The sequence below is a fragment of the Eublepharis macularius genome, chromosome 11, assembly GCF_028583425.1.
Source record: "Eublepharis macularius isolate TG4126 chromosome 11, MPM_Emac_v1.0, whole genome shotgun sequence".
Taxonomy (NCBI): Eukaryota; Metazoa; Chordata; class Lepidosauria; order Squamata; family Eublepharidae; genus Eublepharis; species Eublepharis macularius.
The window spans coordinates 28,840,619-28,863,325 of record NC_072800.1 but is presented as its reverse complement, the minus strand read 5'-3'; the positions used below and the strand labels follow the sequence as shown (position 1 = coordinate 28,863,325).

The following is a 22,707-nucleotide window of genomic DNA, read 5'->3' as shown; positions in this document are numbered from 1 at the left end:
AGCAGATTGCTGATTCAAAGCCCAGGCACTTAACCACTATGCTACAGCAGCTCTCTTTGCCAATTTTGCTGTTCTACCCAGGGCCGGATCGAGGGGGGGCGGGGGGGTAGTCTGCCCCTGGCACTGCCAGGGAGGCGGCGCCGGGAGCAGCTGCCAGAACGCGCAGGTGGCAGCGCGGGCAGCCTTGCAGCCCCCCGCGCTGCCTTTCGCCCACCCCTCAGGACAGGGGGCGGTCAGCTTGCCGCCCACTCCCTGTCCTGCAGGGCAGGCAAAAGGCAGTGCACCCCCCCCCCCGTGCCATTCGCCTGCCCTGCAGGACCGGGGACAGCCGGCTGCCCCCAGTTCTGCAGGGCAGGCGAATGGTGCGGGCGGCCTCGCAGCCCCCCGCGCTGCCTTTCGCCCATCCCGCGGGACAGGGGGTGGCCGGCTTGCCGCGCACCCCCTGTCCTGCAGGACAGGCAAAAGGCAGTGCTGGGGGCTGCGAGGCCACCCGCGCCATTCACCTGCGGGGAGGCGAATGGCACGGGCGGCTTCCCAGCCTCGCACGCTGCCGCTCTGCCCTGCATGATGATGTCATCAAAATGATGTCAGCATGCAGCACCGGGAGTGCGCACGCGCACTGCAGTGCACGTGCGCAAAGAGTCGCACTAGGGTTGCCGCCGGGCACCAGCAACCCTAGATCCGGCCCTGGTTCTACCTGTAGCATCTGTAGAGCAGCAAAAGTGGTAAAATAACTCCTAGCTGCACAGTTTTCACATGAGAAGAGTGAGTTACGTGGGAAGGCAGGAGCCTTTCTCCCCCCCCCCCACAGTGCCATTCTGAGCCCATTTATCTCTCGCCTCAGTTCCCCTCAGCTGCCATCTGACTGTGGGGAGCACGTGAAGATCAGTTCATGCCTCTGCTGAAAAGTGTGATCTGGAGGTGCCCTTATCTTGGGTTGCCGCAAGATGTGGCAGTGACTTTAAAGGGGTATTATATACAGTTGGGAGCAGGATAGATCTATCAACAGTTATTAGCCATAATGGCTGGATGGAAGTAAGGAGGCAGCAGACTAATCTTATATACTAATAACCCAGTGGCAAAGATCTGAGGATATTTAAATCTGGAGATTGGAGCCACAAAAGAACAAAACAGATCTTCCTACACACCTGAAAAATGCCCCAGCTTTGCAGAAAAATCTGAAATTTAAAAAAAACCCTCACATGGGGGGAGGGGGATAAAAAACCCAAATGATAAGAAGATGAGATTCCCCACAAGTCCTTGTGGGTCCCCAGTTGTAAATACGAGTTTCTGGAAGGCAACTGTCTTTTGCTGCTTGTTGACTTCTTATGAACCTAAGAGGCTGCTGGTGGAAACAGCACACTAGGTGAAATTAAATTTTGATCTCTTCCAGCAAAGCTCTCCCCGCCCTTTTAATTCTTTTCAGCCTTAATGCTACCCCATATGCATTTACCCTGTTGCTCCCATCATGCTGTGTTACTTTTCCTTTGCCACAGTTGAAAACAAATGGAAGTAATTGTGCCCATGTTTAAACTGTTCTGCTGGCCCTTCATGGTATCCAATCATATACTGTTCATTTGTGACGTAACAGCAGGAAGGTGTATTATCTCTTTTCTGACCCCATAGATACTATTCCAAAGCAACCCAGAGCCAGTGCCAGAAAAACAATATACTGTGGCCTAGACCAGTTAGGTAAATTTATTTTTATTTGCTAGTTTTGAATACTTTATTCTGGTGTTCCCTAATCATGGGGAGAGTGGCCCCAGAAGCACCACCCACACATCTTTAAACTTGTCTTTGCAACATTAAGGTTTGGCAGATTCCTTTTAAAATGAAAACTGAGGTTCTCGGAAAGCTGAATTCAGTATCAACCCTTCCCTGCATGGTACAATTCTCACGAAATACATCCATTCTAATGGTGGGCTGCATCCAGCATACAAGTGGAAAGATCTATAATGGCAGTATTAGATCTCGTAATTTGGTTTAGAGCAGTGAGGCTACAGAGAGTCTTGTTTTTGCAAATGAGGTGTGTGTTGAAGAAAGAGAACTGTTTCACACCAGCTTCTGAACTCCGCTTGACTGTTTTTCAGTATGTCAAGCTGGTCTGAGACTTGACTAATAGTTTCTAGATGGATCCCTTTTTATAGCAAAACAGTTTGGCTATATCCTGGAAGTTTGTATGCTGGTGTGTCTTCCCCACGTCATTAGCTATTCGATTTTTTGAGGGCACAGAAGCTGCGTCAGATGGGCTAAATTGTATGGATTTAATTCTTTCCCCATCCTACGGATTTTTCATGAGGCACTGAGATTTCCATATTTCTTTAACTCATGGAACAATCAAAAGTATTTCCCTCTTATTTTTATTTTTTTATTTTTTATTTTTTGTTTGTTTGTTTGTTTGTTTATTTATTTATTTATTCCTTGTCTTTCTCCCCAGTGGGGATCTAAAGCAGGTCACAGTCCTCCATTTTATCCTCACAATACCTTGTGAGGTAGGCTTGAGAGAATGTGTCTGGCTCAGGGTCACCTGGCGAGCTTCTATGGCAGAAAAGGGATTCAAACCTGGGTTTTCCAGGTCCTAGTCCAACATTTTAACCACTGCACTGTAGTGGCTCTTTCTAGGATCTTTGTGAAATATTAAACACAAATGATTGTGTTAATTTTTAAAAATCAGCATGCTTGCTGCTCTTTCTAGCTTTTGAGGACTCTTAAGTTATTGCCTTGCAAATTTAGGTTTTGGCTGAAGGAGTTTAAAAGCTTGTCTCAGTAGTAGAGAATTCTTTGTTACATCATAGCATAACAGCACGGTGAAATTATTTTTTATGGATAGAGGGAGTTTTAGGAGTGGACTTTACAACATGGAATATGGTACTTTTGAGTGTGGGTGTGTGTTTTTTCTTCCTTGACATGATCCTTAATTAATGAAATGGCTCAGCATTCAAGCTCATTTGTTGCTGGGGAGTGAGATTAATCAAGTTAGTCTTGCAAATACGTGCCTTTTTTATTCTTATTTAATACATTTAAAGTAGGAGCTTGCCAAATTCTTCAAAGATTAATCCTCTACAATTATATCTAAAAGGCCCATTAGTTTTTAATGAAGGAAATGAATTGCTCGTTAAAAAGAATCCTCTGAAAACAAAACCACGATTGGTTTAAGAATTAACCTACTTAGAAAGATACTCGTTGGGCTGTGGGCCTGTGGTGGTGGTTTCTGCAGAAGTTTGGTTGCATCTTTTCGCTGACAGGAAATATGTAATGCTGTAGTTGAATACCGAGAGATGTTCATAGGATATCATGTAAATTATAGCTTTGGCCATGGGAAGACAATGTGGTTCTCCACATTGTGGGCAATATGTCCCTCTCCCTCCTATATCTTGTGTGTGTTGAAGTCTTACCACAAACAGTACATGGATTGTGGAGGCAGGAAGACATGAGAAAAAGAGCAAGAGGCAAGAAGGTGTCATGAGGGAGAGAGAGAAATGCAGAATAGTGGGTGTGACAGAGATTGCGAAGAAGAGATTATTTTCTGGCTGACTGACTGGTTAGGTTTTATTTAACAGCCATGAGACATTTGTACCTAGCGTGGCCCCTGTTGTAGCCAAGTATTATTTGAGGTTGTTGTTGTCTAATATGACTTGATTAAGATACATCCATTTTGCTAAAAATAAAAGTGCTCTCAAGAACCATGAAAAACAAAGCCTTGTGACTTTCCTTTGCTGTGAGTCAATCCAAATATTTTCATTTTTCATCTGTAAAATATTCTGGCATTTTAAAGCTTCCCCAGTCCCAAATATATAATGAAAAGCAACGCTCTCCATGCATCAGGCTTTGTTGCATGTGTGTGTGAGGGGGAGGTAACTGAAGGATATAAATGCCCTTTATTAGGCAGATTTTGTTCAACAGCAAATTGGCCTGTGCTTGGAGGCTTCCTGCCAGTTACAGTGAAAGACTGAGGGATTACTTTTTAAATTTTGATTCTGCTCTCTTTGAGCCAGTGGAATTCTCTTCATGTTAGCAGCCCAAATTTATAACGGCAGATCAAAAATGTAGCTTTCCCCCCTTTAAATGAAGAGAGATGGGTATAGAAAGCTCAAGCACCTGTCTTGTTGGTTATGATGATGCTGTTCCTATAACTTTCCTCATTTTATGGTAAATAGGCTAGCTTTGTTCACTGATAGGGTTGCCCACTTCCAGGTGGCATCTGGCGTTCTCCCAGAATTACAACTGATCTCCAGATACAGTGATCAGTTTTCCCGGAGAAAATGGCAGCTTTGGAAGGTATATTCTATGGCATCACATCCCTGCTGAGTGCTTTCCCCTCCCCAGACTCTGCTCTTTCCAGGCCCCACCTCCAAATTTCCAGAAATTTCTCTACCTGGAGTTAACAACGAATCCCTGTTCATGGATTAAATTCACCAGTACTCAACCAACAAAACATCCTCAATGAAAAATTTGCTGGTTGCCACCTGTAGTTTCAGAATCAAGGCCTTTTTGGTTCTAGAAACTTATTGATGAATTTTCTGGTCACTATAGAACTCCTCAAAAAATGAAAGTCAAAAGCAAGCCAAGTGTGGTGTACTGTTTCAAGTCGGTTGCCATGTTGGTCTGCAGTACACCAGCCAGATTTGAGTCTAGCAGCACCCTAGATACCAACGAGAGATCCAGGCTCAAATCCCTATTCTGCCACAGAAGCTTGCTGGGTGATCTTGGGTCAGTCACATATTCTCAGCCTAACCTCATAGGGTTGTTGTGAAGATAAAATGGAGGTGAGGAGAATGATTCAAGCCATTTTAGGTTCTGTTGGTAAATAAAGTAAATAAATAAATAAAGTAAATAAATTTGGCCAGTTCCCTGCTGAATCTCAAAAAACCTGTTAAACCTTTTATGTCCAAGAGGGCATTTGGTTATTGGTGCTATTATTGTGGTTTGTGGAATTTTGTTGTTAATTGCTTGTTTTTGGTTTTACTTTATTTTGTACAAACTTTCTAGGAACTGTCTTTTAACGTAAACTGCTGTGAGAAACTTTTGGTTTAGTAAGTCAAATTTTTTGGGAAGGGGGGACTATTCAAGTAAACTAGTCTTATTTATACCTTGAGTCTTTGGTCTAAGAAGACCTTCTCAAGGCAGCCATTCTAGGATGTCAATGCAGCCCTTCTGGATTAGTAGAGACTGTCTCATAGGTAAGATGTTTGCACTAGCCAGTCCTGAAGGTTACAAAAGTTTCTGTGGTGATTGCAATATACAGTCAGGAGAAAAAGCTTTTCGGCTTCCTTTACCAAATGAAGTAGCAAGGAATGCACACCTGTGTACATTTCAGACACAGCTGCCAACGTTACCTTGGAATCCAGTTACATCAGTTAACCCAGAGGGATCTTAAAATTTTTTCAAATGGGCCGTAGGTCCCATCAACTGTGAGATGACAAATTCTGACAAAATCCCCAGACCTGTCAGCCACAATATAAAATGTGCTGTATTACAATTCATTCTCAGTTGGGTAAACCTCCTCCAACCACTGATTCAGCGGTAAACTTGCTGCCTCTAGACCAAATGCAAGTGAAATTAGTAGTTTTTAAAAATGTGTTCTAGGGATTCCCCAACAACTTATCAGAAGCTCCCTGATTTTAAAAAAAATCCAATAATTTCAAGCAAGATTCTCTGAGAGAAGGTATGTCCTCTTGGGGCTCCAGGATACTTCCACACCAGTTCATGCAGGCTGGTGATGAATCCCAGAAGGCCTGGCTATGTGAGGTAAAATGTGCCTATGTGAGGTAAAATGTGACTATGTGAGGTAAAATATGCCTCAGAACAGGGTCACTGAGGGGCTGGGCTAGGAGAACAAAATTTGGGGCCCCATTTTCATCCACGGGACCCATGGAGCTGGACACATTATGCTTTTGTATGATGATTAGATTGTGTATTATGGGGGTCTTATGGGGGGGCAGACAGTACCTGTGTGGGGATCCATGGGGGCTCTTGGTCTCATTAACTATCACTCCTTTTACCAATCAAATCAATGTCACTTCTCACTGTCTTCCTCTTTCTCTCTCACACACACCCTCTTCTGAGAATTATCCCATGAAGTAAAGCAAGAAGCAAATGCTTGTTAGCATTTTAAGCTCTTCGCCTTGATGTGGTATCCTCTGGAAGGATTTTCCATGGCTCTGACAACGCTGAAATGATTGACCGAGTCTCAGAGAGCACACTTGTTCTACAAGCTCTGTGTGGAGATGAGAGAAACCCTTAAGCTCCTGGCGGCATCCTTCTGCCCTGTGTTGTTAGTGGTTTTCCTGTTTATAATGCTGTGGGAATATAAGGGAGCCTGGTGATCCTGGACATCCATACACACGCAAACAGATCGCTTTTCCTGTCCAAAATGGCCTAAAATTATCACATATTCCTTTTTGTGTACGTTTGAGAGGATGAGTAGAATGTATTGCAGGAAACGTTAGAGTCACCTCCAGCCAAACGGCGCTTTCTTTTCTATGCTTGAGAAGAAAACAATTAGTTTTGGAAAGGATGTGGTTACTGGCTATATTCCAAGTTGTAACTTCTTAACAGTCTAAAAAAGTCTATAGGCTTCTGTAAAGAGTCATGCATTTCATGCACTCAGTTTTGTTTTTTGAATGCAGGTCATTCCAGATAAGTGTTGCTTTTATTTATTTTTGTCCCACTGTTAGCTCTGGTCTAAAATAGGTATTGCAGGTTATTGAAATCCACAAACCTGCAAAATCAGTTTTATCAAGAGACTAAAGTGGAGCAGATATACAAGCTCGGCACTCTCTCTTTCAAACTGATTACCAGTTCTCTGAAAAAACTCCCATCTATTTCCAGCTTAAGTTAAAGGGAAAGCATGAAAAGGAAATACTTTCCCCAAAGAAAGAAAATTTGGTGTAGCATATACATTGTTGGTGAATTCATGCTTGGCCATGAAGTTCACTTGGTGGTGTTTGGCATTTCACTAACTATCTGCCTCACTGGTAAATGCCATGAACAATGCAGTGAGCTTCTTTTAGAAGAGAGGGATATTAGTATCAGTTCTGAGAGAGAGGAATGCCAAACTGTGGCTGTTTCCACACTACTTACCTTCATCCGGAACGCTGCGGAATGTTGCGAAAAAAACACGGAAGATAGCGTTTTCTCACACGAGTTTTGTGCGACTTCGCGCAAAACTCACGCAAGACGATGCTATCTTCCACGTTTTTTTCACAATGTTCCGCAGCGTTCTGGATGAAGGTAAGTAGTGTGGAAACGGCCCTGGTAAGATATTTCCTAACAAATGGCAAATAGTAGAATGCTATTATTTGTTTGCTGTTGTACCTCAACTGATCCATTTAACTCCTTTTCCATTTTGTTGGTTGGAAGAATTTGGCATGCTTTGTCTCAAGGTATGCCAACTATGAAACTCCAGTGTGATATACGTGTTCTGCATTAGTATCAGGTTTAGTAAGACTTTCTTTTCTTTTCTGAATGCATTTTATTTGTATAAAATTATACATATGATTTTGACTAAATTTATAATGGAAATTGTCCAGGCCTCCCAGGCAAAGAATCTACCTCCTTTGGTATTCCACTCCCCCCGCCCTGTGACAGCTTTGTTCATCCAGGCAGGATTTCTTGAACATTCCTGTTTTTGAGGCTGGACAGATAATCCACCACTCATTCCAGAGCATTTCTAGTTGTGGCATCCACAGGTTGGAACAGCTTGCTTGTCCACATAAGGAGAGTTCCTACACTAATGGCTTTTGCAAAACAAGCTCTTCAGGCAAGCATTTATATGAAAGGTGGGGTGACTGGACCTGTATTGTGCAGGCTGGGCGCCTTGAGTCGGGATGTGTGGTGGTGTGCTTTTTAAATGGGTTTCCCTTCGTTTCGATCTTGATTTTTAAGCTTGCTACTTGCTGGTTTTAGTTTGCAATCTGTCTTTGGTCCTTTTTGGGAGAAAGACTGGATAGAAGCAGGTAAATAAAGGTAAGCCAATGAACTGGCAATACTTGTTCATGACTTCAGCCCAGCAAATTTCCTGGAAGGAAAGAAGGAGGCCCATGAGGATTCTTAGGATTGCTTGAAGGAACCTAGAAGTAAATGTTTGAGGCAGCAACATTTATCCAACAGAAGCAAACGAAAGCAAAGGAATGGCTTGTGCTTGTGGATGGGTTAGGGTTAGGGTTCTGTTCTGTGGCATTCCATCATTGGCTGAACTCAGTGCCGGGCTGCTGTGAATGACACTGGTTCTGTTGGGCTAAGTTGCAGGAGTGTCCCTTGGGTGGAATGGATGTGATTCTCTGGTGTTATGTTGGTCCCCTTGCTTCACTTTAGTTCTTTTGGGCTTTCTCTGAGATGAGCTCAGCTTGCATTTGGGAGTCTGCCTTGGCCATGGCAGCTTTGCCCCAGTGTGTTTCTGCAGTAGGGGTCAGCTTTGAATTTTTTCCCCATAGGAAACAGTGGCATGGCTGGGGCTCATAGAATTGGCTCCTGGGGCCCAATCTTCCTGAAACTTGGGGTGAGGGTCTTTAGAAAACTGTCAGGAGTAGATCCCCTGCAAATTTGGTGAAGATTGGTTGAAAAATGACCCCCCCCCAACCCATTGGATAGCCCCTGGATTTAGTTTCCCGTAGGAAACAATGGCCACATTTTACCGAATTTCTGCGATATTACTGAACTAGAGAATCAATTTGATATTCATGGAACATCGAATTTCTTTCTCTACTTCAGTATTCCTGGTTCAGATTTACTGAATTTTTTGTGTAAAAATCCCTAGAGTTGTGTGTTCTCTGTACTTAATTCTGTACTAGAGCCTCTCAGAAGAAGCAAAAGTCTGAGATGTAGATAAGTTATGTAGTAGTGGTAGAAAGTGCCCTTAAGCCATAGCTGACTTACGATGATCCCTGTTGGGTTTTCAAGGCAAGAGACTAACAGAAGTAGTTTGCCATTGCTTGCCTTTGCATAGCAACCCTTGTATTCCTTGGAGGTCTTCCATCCAATTATTAACCACGGTTAACCATGCTTAGCTTCTGAGATCTGACCAGGTCAAACTTGCACAGGGGCCATACTAATCTTCTCTGTATTGATGTATTGTCGAAGGCTTTCACGGCCGGAGAACGATGGTTGTTGTGGGTTTTCCGGGCTGTATTGCCGTGGTCTTGGCATTGTAGTTCCTGACGTTTCGCCAGCAGCTGTGGCTGGCATCTTCAGAGGTGTAGCACCAAAAGACAGAGATCTCTCAGTGTCACAGTGTGGAAAAGATGTAGGTCATTTGTATCTACTCAGGAGGGGTGGGGTTGAGCTGAGTCATCCTGTAAGAGTTTCCCAGGGTGTGGAATGCTAATGGCGGGAGGCTTCACTGTATCCTGAGGAGGTTCTTTTGCATATGGATTGGTACTTGATGTGCTAATCTTCTCTGCAGGGCTATTGTCGGGGATAGAATGTTTTGTTAGCCTGGTGTTTTTCAGAACTGGAAACCATGCTCTGTTCATTCTTAAGGTTTCTTCTTTCCTGTTGAAGTTTTGCTTATGCTTGTGAATTTCAATGGCTTCCCTGTGCAGTCTGACAAAGTAGTTGGAAGTGTTGTCCAGTATTTTGGTGTCCTGGAATAAGATACTGTGCCCTGTTTGCGTTAGGCTATGTTCAGCCACTGCTGATTTTTCAGGTTGTCCAAGTCTGCAGTGTCTTTCATGTTCTTTTATTCTTGACTGGATGCTACGCTTTGTGAGTAAGTAAGTAATTTATTATTACAGCACTTGGCCAGTACGTTAACCATAAAATTTAAGTGCACATTTTACAACCATTTGAAACATGAAGCATATAAGTATATACAATTTAAAAACATAATTTCCTAATATCTATCAAAATTTGTAAAAACCAGGAAGTCAGCATAGTTCTAAGCAAGCAACTGAAATGGAGGCCTAGGCTCTAATGGGCTTTAACGACCAGAGCACAAAATTTCGCTATCTGGTGTAATACAGTAAAATCGGAGTTTGACAGCAGTTTCTCTAATTTTTTCTTATCCGAATGTTCAGAGATAACTACGCTTTGTGGTCCCGATGTAAACTTGTCCACAGCTGCAGGGTATACGGTATACTCCTGCAGAGGTGAGGGGGTCTCTACTGTCTTTTGCTGATCGTAGCATCTGTTGTATTTTTCGGGTGGGTCTGAATACTGCTTGAAGGTTATGCTTTTTCATCTTGGCAAAGGGAGGAAACTTTGCAGTCACCCCCACCAGAATTCCTGTGGAAGACATCATTGCAAATGTAGAAGCTGCCATTCGTCATCTACCTGAAGAGGAAGCTGAGGAAATAAGAGGAGAGACAGCCAGGATTCTACGAAAGGCAAAGCTTCCCACCAGCAATATAACACGCAAGGAGAGAAATGCCATCAAGACCCTCAATGCAGATCCAGACATCATCATTCTACAAGCTGATAAAGGCAATGCTACAGTGATCATGAAAACAGAGGAATACAAAAAGAAGATTAAGGAACTCCTGGACCCCTCCACCTACAAAAAACTAAAACGAGATCCCACTTGCAAAATCACCAGGCTAACAAAAGCGCTGATCAAGAATTCCTCACTACATCCCGACACGCACAGAAAACTATGCAAGACTGAAGCACAGCCACCTAGACTATATGGACTCCCCAAAATACATAAGGATTCAGTCCCACTCCGACCCATTGTGAGTGCCATTGGTTCACCGACATATGAATTAGCTAGACATCTGGCAGATCTCCTGCAGGACCACATCGGGAAAACCTCGTCTTACATCAAAGATTCAGCAAATTTCATCAACAAAATCAGTTCTCTGAAACTCAATCCACAAGACATACTTGTCAGTTTTGATGTTGTATCCCTGTTTACCAAGGTCCCAGTAAAAGACACTATTGCACTTATTAATCAGATTTTCCCAGAGGATGTAACAGCCTTATTCCACCATTGTCTGACAACCAGTTACTTCCAATGGGACAACGAATTCTATGAACAGATGGATGGGGTGGCCATGGGGAGCCCACTCAGCCCAGTTATAGCAAACTTCTACATGGAACATTTTGAAAAAACAGCTCTAGAATCAGCACCCCACAAACCTAGTGTATGGTTCCGGTTTGTGGATGATACATTTATCATTTGGAGCTATGGGGAGGAAGAATTGATGGGGTTTTTGAATCATCTCAACAACATCCACCTAAACATACAATTCACAATGGAGAAAGAAATCGAGGGAAAACTCCCATTCCTGGATACCTTGGTCATCCGCAAAGCAAACTTTCAGTTAGGTCACAAGGTCTACAGGAAACCAACTCACACTGATCGGTACTTACGCAAAAACTCCAATCACCACCCCCAACAGAAAAGAGGCATAATGAAAACATTAGTGGATCGTGCAAGACGGATATGTGAGCCGCACTTCCTCAATGAGGAAATTAATCATCTAAACCACGCACTTCAGGCAAATGGCTACTCCAGAAATGAAATCCGAAGAGCAATCAAACCCAGGATGAATCAAACAACCAAGGAAAAACAGTCTCCTACAGGAAAAGTGTTTTTGCCATATATCAAAGGAATTACTGATCAGATGGGAAAGCTTATGAAAAAGCATAACCTTCAAGCAGTATTCAGACCCACCCGAAAAATACAACAGATGCTACGATCAGCAAAAGACAGTAGAGACCCCCTCACCTCTGCAGGAGTATACCGTATACGCTGCAGCTGTGGACAAGTTTACATCGGGACCACAAAGCGTAGCATCCAGACAAGAATAAAAGAACATGAAAGACACTGCAGACTTGGACAACCTGAAAAATCAGCAGTGGCTGAACATAGCCTAACGCAAACAGGGCACAGTATCTTATTCCAGGACACCAAAATACTGGACAACACTTCCAACTACTTTGTCAGACTGCACAGGGAAGCCATTGAAATTCACAAGCATAAGCAAAACTTCAACAGGAAAGAAGAAACCTTAAGAATGAACAGAGCATGGTTTCCAGTTCTGAAAAACACCAGGCTAACAAAACATTCTATCCCCGACAATAGCCCTGCAGAGAAGATTAGCACATCAAGTACCAATCCATATGCAAAAGAACCTCCTCAGGATACAGTGAAGCCTCCCGCCATTAGCATTCCACACCCTGGGAAACTCTTACAGGATGACTCAGCTCAACCCCACCCCTCCTGAGTAGATACAAATGACCTACATCTTTTCCACACTGTGACACTGAGAGATCTCTGTCTTTTGGTGCTACACCTCTGAAGATGCCAGCCACAGCTGCTGGCGAAACGTCAGGAACTACAATGCCAAGACCACGGCAATACAGCCCGGAAAACCCACAACAACCATCCTTCTCTGTATTGTTCCACTTTTAGTATACGTGTTGTCAAAGCGAGACAAAATTGGGGAAAATTAAATAAAAGGGGAATAATATAGAAAAGGTAAATTTTCAAGGCATTAAGACTGCAAGTATAATGTTTGTAAGGATATTATAGGTATCATAGAGAAAAGTGAAAATGATTTCTTATATATGTATCATTTTTCTTTCGTTTCTATTCTCTTTTCTTTTTATTCTTTTTTCTCTTTCTCCTTCTGTATTTCTGATTTTTCTTTTTCTTTTCTCCCCCTCCCCCATTTTGATGGGATTTTAAATTTATCAATAAAATAAAAATTGTCATATTAAATAAAAAGGATATAGCTTGCCTGGGCTATCAAAGTAAGGGCTTAAATTATGTAAATTAGGCAAAATTGCCTATATATACCATTCTTAATTAATCTGCTACTCACGAGGAGTGGGAAATGACTTGGAATGGCACTGAAATCCTCTGGCTGTTGAAATTCTTTTCAGTCCCTTGCAGTTCCATTTTTAAAATGTCAATAGAAGCCATGTGAGAGACTGGCCTGGGACTGGAGGGAGGGGTGGTTTAACAGCCCCCTCCCGTGTTTCTGTAAACGGAGACTCATCTTATTTTCCTGTGATGGCTCAACAGCACAGGATTGGGTGGGTTGGCTTTGACTTGTGAAACTGCAGAGGGGAAATGAATGATGCAAATACGAACCATAGTCCTGCTATGATAATCTGTCTTAAAAATCTTCATTTCTAGTCTGTCTTCCATGAGAACACATCCAAGTGACTAGAACAAAATATTGTAAGGCTGTAAAGGTTTACGTAGTATTTTTTTCCCTTAAAAGGAATGGTTTTAAAAGTGAATGAAAACAGGTGCTTTCCAGCTGTGATAAAGTATTCTATTACGAGCCTTGTTTAGTGGGTCATCGGGCAGTGTTCTGAATTCTGGAAAAGAGCCATTGAAAGAAACAATTTCATGTCTTGGAATACAGCAGTCTGATAAATTAAAATTAAAAGTTGGTTACATGGCTTGTGTCTCCTGTGAAATGCTGCGTCTGTCATTGTACCTGAATGACTCCAGCTTTACAGATGATAAACTGTATGGAAAAGCCTTTCACTCTTCCCAAAGGACCATCACAATTGCCTTGCTGGATCAGACCAAGGGTCTGTGTCGTCTCTCTTTATGCCTTTAATACTGGCCAGCCTGATTTTGTTGGAGTGTTTTATTTAACTGTAAAGTGCAAATCTCAACTATAAACAGTCAGTCTCTCCTTTTAGTAGCTGCGGCAACTTGCTGGTCAGAAATGACCTGGAATCCAGGACTCATATTGCTTCCAACGATTTCTTTGTGCACAGCACTATTGAGAGTTGTCAGGCCATTGTCTGGAGATGGGTGCATGTCCCTTTAAAAGCCCCGACAGACGATTCTTTCCATGTGATGATTAAAGGCACAGGCATCCTGCCAGAAAAAAGGTGGTAACCCACTTAATATAAAACAGGCTGTAGATGTGAACTAGAGACTGGGATCTCTGAGGGAGGGGGGATTGCATACAATACAGGAACAGGAAAAGTAGAACAGGAAAGTGGGTGGGTTTTAGGAAAGTGTTACGTAATTTATGGAACTGCTGTAACCTCTGACAAGGGGCAGGTTATGTAACAAAAAGAACGCCAGTGCCCATGTCTTTTGCTTCACTGCTGTTTCCTTGCTTAGGCCTGCCAAAATTCACTGGAACGCATTCCAAGAGAGTGGACGCCTTGCATTTTAAAAGCTGCTTTGACACCACAAGCAACACTAGTTCTTAAAAGAGTAGATGAAGGGCTGCTGTTTTTTATTTGTTCTTTTAGGAACTGAGAGGAATGCGGAGATCTATTTTTGTGTTTTTACATAACCAATTTAAATATTTGCAATGGCTCATGTTATTTTTCCTAGTATTTTGGGAACACTCATTTCTTCCACCCCACACATATTGTGTTTGATGATTTAATGAGGCATCTGAATTGTTCTTTTCTACATCTATGATATGATGTGACACACAGTGTGTTGTGCAAGGGAGGCTAGTAGGTTCCCAGTAAGATGCTCATCAGACAGAAAATTTTGTTTAGAGCACATCATTCAGATTTGGGGGGGGGGGTGTTATGTTAGCGGGTGTACTCAGGAGCACTGTGTTTTATACAGTTACTTCTTGAAAGGAATATCTTGGTTCAGCTGCCATGATGTTTGTTGCCAGAGCTTATTTTCTCATGCCTGTGTTATACTTATCTATTCTGTTTTCAAGAGTCAGCAGCCCAATTCAGATTTTTTAAAAAATTAACTGTAGATCCCAGCTAAAAGCGATCTTTTGTTTCATTTTCACTTCCATTGTCATTGAAAAGCACCTGTAGTTGCCATTTGCAGAATGGGAAATTCCTGGGGAAGGTGGAGTTTGGTAAGGAAGTGTGATGGGGATGTGACGCCCATATCGTCCTCCCTCTCCAGGGAGATGGATCTCCGGTCTACAGAGTAAGCCCAGGAGAACCTCAGGCCCTGCTTGGAAGTTGACAACCCTCAAAGCACCTCCCTTTTAAGGTGTGTGCTTGCAATGGCCCCTTGAAAATTAAATTCTTATTCCCCCCACCCAAATCCTTGATATTAGAAGTAAGTGTATAAAAGTTCCTCAAGGCTCATATTTGAGTCCATCATTGTGGTTTCTGTGCATTCCCACATGAGAACTGTGCATGTACACACCAGCCATGGAAGTTCCAAAAGCTCTTAGACATGAGAGATGCCCACCCGTCTTTTTCTCATACTCCCCACCCCCGCCCCACAGTGTGGGTATAAAAGGGTAGGTGAGCAACCCCTTCCTGCAGTTGTTCTTATGCTGCTACTGAAGAAGGATATTTCCAGCTCTCCTCTTTGGACTGCAGCCTTTGGATCCATGGTGTTGAAGAAGTGTTCCCATTGCAAAATGAAGATGGCCCAGTTGGACGGACAAGAAAAATGCCAATTCTGCTTGGGCGAAGCACATGACACCTTGAGGTACACCATGTGCAAGCGATTTACATTGAAAGCAAGACATGAAAGGGCATCCTGGCTAAGGGTTGTGCTGTGGGAGTCATCCTTGCTTGGCATCGCCCCACTGGGACCAGCAGCCAGAAGTGACATCATTTGCTGGAAGCGACAGCCCCCCCCCCCCCAATTTCATGTGCCTGCCTCCTCCTGCTAATCAGTTGGTGATTAGCAGACAGAGGCCCAGGGCCAAGCTACACATGACGAATGACACTTGAACAGCAAGTGTATTTCTCCCTGTTCACTTGCCCTCCACTCAATCCACTTGCCGTTCAAGTGTCATTCGTCATGTGTAGCTTGGCCCTCAGATTGCAAGGATATTGCTTGCCATAAGTGGGCGTCTGGCAAGCCTGTATTTAAGAACTTGAATAGTCCTTGAACTGTTGGTCCATATGGGCCAATTCAGGAAAACTCCTCAGTCTGACTGAGCTACTAAACTGACTCAGGGCCAAGCTACACATGACGAATGACACTTGAATGGCAAGTGTATTTCTCCCTGTTCACTTGCCCTCCACTCAATCCACTTGCCGTTCTAGTGTCATTCGTCATGTGTAGCTTGGCCCTCAGAATCCCTTCTATCAATCCTCTTCCCAGCCCATATAGTGCTACGCAAAGACCAGGGTCTCTCTGTGTGATTTGCTTATTTGCTCTTCCTCATGCAGACTTCAACATGGAAAACAGTTTGCCTGGACCCTAATTAAATGCATGGCTGGAGGTGAACAGTTATGCATCATTCCAGTGTAGGCAAGTTTGAGGAGCCCTTCCTCCCTCAATATGCATGCCAAAGAACAATTGTGTGTTGTCTATGGAATTTCTGTACATTACAGATGATTCTGGAGGAAATTAGCAGGTTATTGCAAGGCGACAGCAGGCATGTTACACCTCCTTTTAGGTCATGTTTCCAAGAGTCTCCCACCACTGGCAGCAGGGGAAGACTGGAACAAACTATGTCCGCTAATATTGCCCTTCTCACTGGGGTACTTTTAGTTCCCCAATTAGAGGGGCAATACCCCAGAGGCTCCAAGTTTCCTAGGCACACAGTTTGAAGACATTGTTGTACAATTTCCAGTTTAGGAGCACCTGCTAACCTGTGAGTCCTTTCCAACCACAATTACATTTCTCATTTGAGGAGGCCACTTACATGATCAACCAGCTCAGGTGATTTCTGAAATAAGATTGTCAGATGCAGTTCTTTGCTAGGATATTTACAGCATTGTCGTAATCTTATGAAAAATAGCTCTGTTTCATCTTACAGTAGTGTAGAAAAATAAATAACTTGGCCAAGATTGACAGCGGGACCACTGTGACTCAGCTTGCTCTCCGGTCTGGCCAAGTACAATGTTTCTCCCCCACCTCCAACCAATGCAGCCATCTTCACAGGTCAATGCTGTAATTTTTTTTACACTGCCAAAAAAAGTTGCCTGTCTCTGCTGCTGACTGTCTGTCTTCCAAGTTCTTTCAAATATAAAAGTCTAAGTGGCTCCAGTTCTGCCTATATTATTTGTTTCTGTTTGGAGTGTGAAATTGTTCTAGAGGTCTGTGACTGTATATTTGGGTGCGCTGCCTATATTTCCTTATGCTGACTGTGTAGTTATAACACTACACAGCAATATTATCCTCAGGTTCTTTCCCTCCTGTTTTGAAACTCTTACGGAATTTTGTTCCTTGTTTCTGAGAATATTTTAATGAGGCCTTTCTTCTGAGTTACGTTACTGTACATGTGTACGGAGGTGAAACACAGTTATCATTTTTGCTCCCTCCTCCTAGCCTTGACAAGTGTTGCTTTTTATCATTAATTTCATCAAAGTTTCTTGGAGAACTTTAAAACCAAACCACTTATGTATTGGTAGTGCTCCCCCCACCCCCAAAAATGTATACTACCATTAGGAAGATGTGGTTTGTTCAAGCAAATATTTAGATTAATGATTTCTGGATAACCGTTCTGGGCATAAAACTTTTTTCCGTAGGTTGGCTGAGAGGATACTGCCAAATGTGCCACTCCTTCAAAGGAACTCTTTGATTTGTGCCAGAACCAATTGTTGCTTTAAGTTGATTTTATAAGAACTTGGTTAACTTCCATATTACTAATGCTTCAACCTCTAAGGATACAATCCTAACCAATGTTACACTCTTCTAAACCCAATGGTTTCAGTGGATTAGAAGGGTGTGACCGTTTAGGATTACGCTTCAAGTCTAATAGGCACATTCAATACCAACTGATAAATGATGCATGTATCCCAGGTAGATGTGACTGTTTATTGGAGTGAATAACCTCTGCCTATCACACAGGTTACAGTGGAGAGGGGGCGAATACTGTAAAATAGTTTGGGTCCCCAATGGGGAGAAAAAGGAGTATAAATGAATTAAATAAATAGAAGTTTCCTTTGCTTCCCACACAACACGCAGCCATCTGTCAAGATCTTAGTTCTGGACATCCTGATTTTGTGGCAAGGAAGTTAAGATGTTAAGGAAGTTTTGCCTGTTGTTTTTTTCCAGCCAGTATAGCCTTAAGAACTTTAAAAGTACAGGCAAAGGAGAAATTGTCCAGACATAGAAAAAGGGCTCCTTTTTCTTGCCAGTTTCTGACAAAGTAGGTCGTCATAATGATAACAAATCTGCAACTATAAATTGGTGTTTCAACACAACTTGATGACCCTGTTTGATGTTCATGTACTTAATTTTTGGCTCCTCTGGTGAAATGTAAAACCTTCCACTTCATCCTTGGGTGTAACTTTAATCAGGCTTATATCACATTTTCAAATATGCTAATGGAGAGATCAAAGGATACTGGAGAGATCTGAGGCTTTGACCATGGTGAAGAAACTGGAAAAAATTGCGTAGCTGGCCATGAAGTGTTAATTTGCACATTCATCAATTTAAAGATTGATTCCCCCTTTTAAAAGGAGGACCGCCCCCCCCCCCCAGATATTTTACACTTATTGGAAGAAACAGAATTTTTTTCTGCGCCCATATCTTGAAAAGAAGCCTTCCTAATCTCAAATGTTATTTTTCAGTTCATTCTTTGTTGATAGTACCTGTGAAACAAGCAGAAAACAAGAAAGCAATTCTGACTTCCTTAGTTTTACATTTTAACTTTGAGAACTTCCTTGCTTTCATGAGAACAGGCTATTTCTTTTAAATCTTTCGTCCTCGTCATTGCTAATTACTTTGCTTAAAATACTGTGAGAATGGACATTTGTGATAATAGGCCCCACTGTATCCAGGAAATGCTGGTGAAGCATGCATCAAGAGAGGAAGTGTTTCCAAACTTAGAACAAAGTTGTAAAGTCTACGAAGAGTCTTGTGAACATATGAAACTGCCCTATCTCAATTCTGACCATTTGTTCACCCGGTGTTATCAGCCACTGAGATATCCTCCTCTCCCATCGCACCATTTGGTTCTAGCTTTTGTTAAGTTTAAGCAGAACAGAACAGTTCAAGTCTAAAAAAATTAGTGGCTTTTCGCTAGCTGCAGGTGGAACACTCATTCAATGAGGAGAGCTTTGTTTTTTTATAAATGTTCAAAAAATAACAATTTGGGCAAATAGTTATGATGTTTTACATTTTCAAAGACAGTGTTTTTAACGTGCTATTTAAAAGTAAGAATAGTTAATGCATCAAGAAGGTAGAACTTTGGTTGACAACTATCAACAATGGCCATGTTTTAAATGGCACTATAGCTGTATTCACTGACTTGCCAGGCCAAAACACAGGCTGTGTCAACATTTTGATGGATATAGCACTATCAATGTGTTCTAGCAGTCACTCACAACAGGATTTTCCTGTCCGTCCAGGACCATTATCATCACACGAACACCTGAAGCTGCCTTATACTGTATCAAACTGTTGGTCCATCAAGGTTGGTGTTATCTGCTCAGACTGGCAGCAGCTCTCTGGGGTCTCGGGAAGAGGTCTTTCGCATCACCTACTACCTGATCCTTAATGGGAAATGCTGAGGATTGAACCAAGCAGATGCTCTTAGCTATGGCCCCGCCCTTGAAGGATCGCTAGAATGCAATGATAGCACAACATCCAACAATGTATATTTGTAGCCACAAAGAGTAATTTAATGCTCTCCACATTGTTGTAATCACTGAGATTTTTGCATGTCCTCATGAGCTCCTTGCTTAATTTTCTTAGTTCGTGCATAGAAGTAAACAATTGAGGAATGTAAGGAAAGAACTTGGGCTAGGCTATGGAGGGATTAGAGCCCCCTTTTACTGTTTGTGAATGCAATTTTGTACCAACTGAATGCATGCTAACATTTTCCAGGTACAGAATCTTGCACAGCAGAGTGTTTTCTCCCTAAAACTAACTGTTTTTAAAGGCCAAACTATTCTGTATTGCCCATCATGTGAGATACTATCAGATGGGTTGCTCCTCCCAAAGCAGTCAGTTAGTGGGTTGGATCCAGACTAGACATTTCTACAGATTCCTTCTGTTCACAGAACATGACTTTGCTGTCTCCTCCCCTACAGAAATCCAAAATGCTTCTTCCACTTTCTGTTATTGAAGGAGTGGAGGACCCCCCCCCCCACCAGGAACAAGATTTGGAGGGGGGGCATTTGGGGCTGCTGTGTGTTTCTGGGGAGCTGGCAAATTGTGTTTGGTGATTGGAAATCCTTGTGCTCATAGAAAAGTTAGTTTGAATCCCAGTAACTCTTCATTGTTTATTGTATGTAGAGCATTTGCAGGCCAGTGCTGAATGGGAGAGGAGAGCGAGGAGGGGGCACAGCGACAAAACACAACAGACACAGTGTTGGAGTTGAAAGAGGCTATAACTTTATTGAAATTACAGCTCGCAGAGCATTGGCGCTGCATACGGCACTGATCCGAGTGGCGACTGACCCGCCTGCCAGCCAATGACCCTCAATCCCCCTCAGACCGCTGCTGAGGGGGGGAACCAGTCAATGGGATGGCACGTGCATGTACACTCCTGTGTGGGTTATCCCCTGCCACCACGGAGTGAGGCGGATCTCACAGCCTCCAAGCTGGGCATGCACCTGCCATGCCTCACTCCCCAGATCCCTTATGGGGATCCCCATAATAGGGAAGCTGAGCTTATGGGCCCTGTTTCCCCGCAAACGGATTGGTGCCCAATGGCCAATCTGCCTGTTCATTCCCAAGTGGTGACAAAAGGAAGGGCTAGTCATGATGCTGGCCGAAAGCCAAGTGCTGAGGGGCGGGGACCAGCTCCCCTGATCAGGGCCTACGGTGGATGTGCGTGGAAAGCCTCCCAGGCCCTCCACACTTCCCCACCCCTCTCAACAACATGGCGGCCACCATGACCTCCCTGCCCTCATTCCCCGGATGGCCTGCAACCTGGGCCCCCAGGTAAGCCTGGGGGCTGGTGTTTACACAGTAAAATAATACAGTAGGTGATAGAAGAGAGCAGGCAATGAGATCTCTTGAAATTTTTGCTACCTTAATGCTTAAATAAAAGGGAGTGCTTAAATAAAAGGGTAGTCCTATTTATACTTGCCAATATCCTTTTCTTTAGTCTCTGAGCCCGATGAATAATTTATCCCTTTACATGTTAGCAAAAACAATAATAATGTTTAAGACCCAAATCTAGTTATGCTTCAAAAATCTTGCAGCCATTAAAAAGTTACTTCTTTTCCTAGTTTCTCAGTATGTAAAAACACATTGTCAAAATCTCTGGGGGCAAATTATTGAAACAGTTCGTTTTCTGAGCATCCCTGTGGTACAGAAGTAAATTTCATACTCCTCTCTTACTCAGTTGAACTCAGCCAGTCTAATGCAGTTGAGCAAGAGTGGGGTTATATTTGTCTTAAAGAGTAAACAACTTCTCAGTTAAGAATGCACAGATCCTCCTTCCAGATCTTGCTAGTCTTACTGAAATTCTTTAGACATTTCTCCTGAACAGTAATCCTTAAATTTTCTAGACATTTTAGTCTAGGCAAAATCCAGTGGCAAATCTAGTACCATGTCATAGCAACTGTGGTGGCTGTGCACTGGGCATCCCATCTGTAATGTTGAGAAGTCAGTTGCCCCATAGCAAATCGGACTTAACAGCCTGTCTAAAAATATTTTCATTTGAAGATTCCTTTTAAAATACTATAATAGGATTCAAAGATTCCCTTCTAATAAAGTGTGTGTCTTTCTCCATCACGGGATTATTCTTTGGGTGCAATCGTTGTATCATAGTGGTACTAACTCTGCTACTCACGAGGAACCACATTTACAATTACAAGCAAAAGAGCCGCATTTATTTCCATTCCTGGTCTAAGGCCTGCACCTTATGGAGTCTTGTAGCTTTTCTTTTTCTCTAGTGGCAACTATTTCAAAGTGGAAACCAACTGCCAATCTTAAACTTCACGGGGCAGGGGCCTTTTCTGAAACAAGGTATATGGCACATTGGGGGACAATGTTCAAAAGAGCCACAAATGGCATGTCAAAGAGTCACATGTGGTTCCCGAGCTATTGAATGTGTGTCGCTGTTCTTTCAGTTTGCATTATGTTACAAAATACAGTCTGGCAAGTGTCAGTTCTCTTTTGAAAGATGAGTTAAGAGCCGCTTCAAGCTATAACGTAGGTGTACATTTCAAAAGTCTCTTTATCCCATCCCACCCATTCTAGCTTGGCTAATGTTTGTACCCAGCACCGACTTCAAGTTTATCAGTACAGAGAAGTTGTAAATGGCTTATTCATTCAAAAAGGGATGAGCAATGTTTGTAGCTGTTATCTGATGCTCACCGTCCTGTTTGATCCCACTGCATGACATCTGGTGGAAATAAGGGTGAATACAGGGTCTTCACTTCCTGTAGTGTGTCATTCCGTTAACTGGCAGTCCTCATATCTTGCTGGTAAAATCGTAATTCTTAAGAACACAGTAGTTTCAATGTAGTGTGCATAATGATGTCATCAATGTAGGCTCAGAATACACATGTGCGTGTTGTTTGAGTTCATTGCTGGTTGAATACCAGTTCAGAAGTTTGCTTGCAGGTTGCTCATGGATTTATACGTGGTGGCCATGAGGCCTTGGATCTGTGTTGGTTTTTGACCCTTACAGTGTGAATACAGTGTGATCCTTAGAGCGACTCTTATAGTGTTGTGGATTTTTAAAAATACAATTTATGCAGAAGCACCTATCTAAAGTACTTTATTTAGATAGTTGCATCTAGGGTTGCCAGGCCTCCTTTCCCTCCTGGCGGGAGAGGGGGACCCAGCGTTTACCTTCCCGGTGTTCTGGGATGCTCCTCATATGTGGGAGGCCCTGTGCCAGCATGATGACATCGCTTCCTGGAAGTGACTTCCTGGAAGTGACATCATCGCACAAGGCTGCGGAGTGCATGTGTGGTTTGCTCTACAGT

General features: G+C 42.9%; 1 protein-coding gene and 1 non-coding gene across 2 annotated transcripts in view; one reads left to right on the top strand and one right to left on the bottom strand.

Moving 5' to 3' along the window:
• The window catches only part of ITGA9 (integrin subunit alpha 9), a 288,361-nt gene that overhangs the window by 96,070 nt on the left and 169,584 nt on the right, over nucleotides 1-22,707 (top strand). The gene's annotated exons all lie outside the window — the stretch shown is intronic.
• Nucleotides 8,997-9,099, bottom strand: LOC129338097 (U6 spliceosomal RNA). The gene has a single exon (XR_008597884.1). It is a non-coding gene; the product is annotated as a U6 spliceosomal RNA (small nuclear RNA).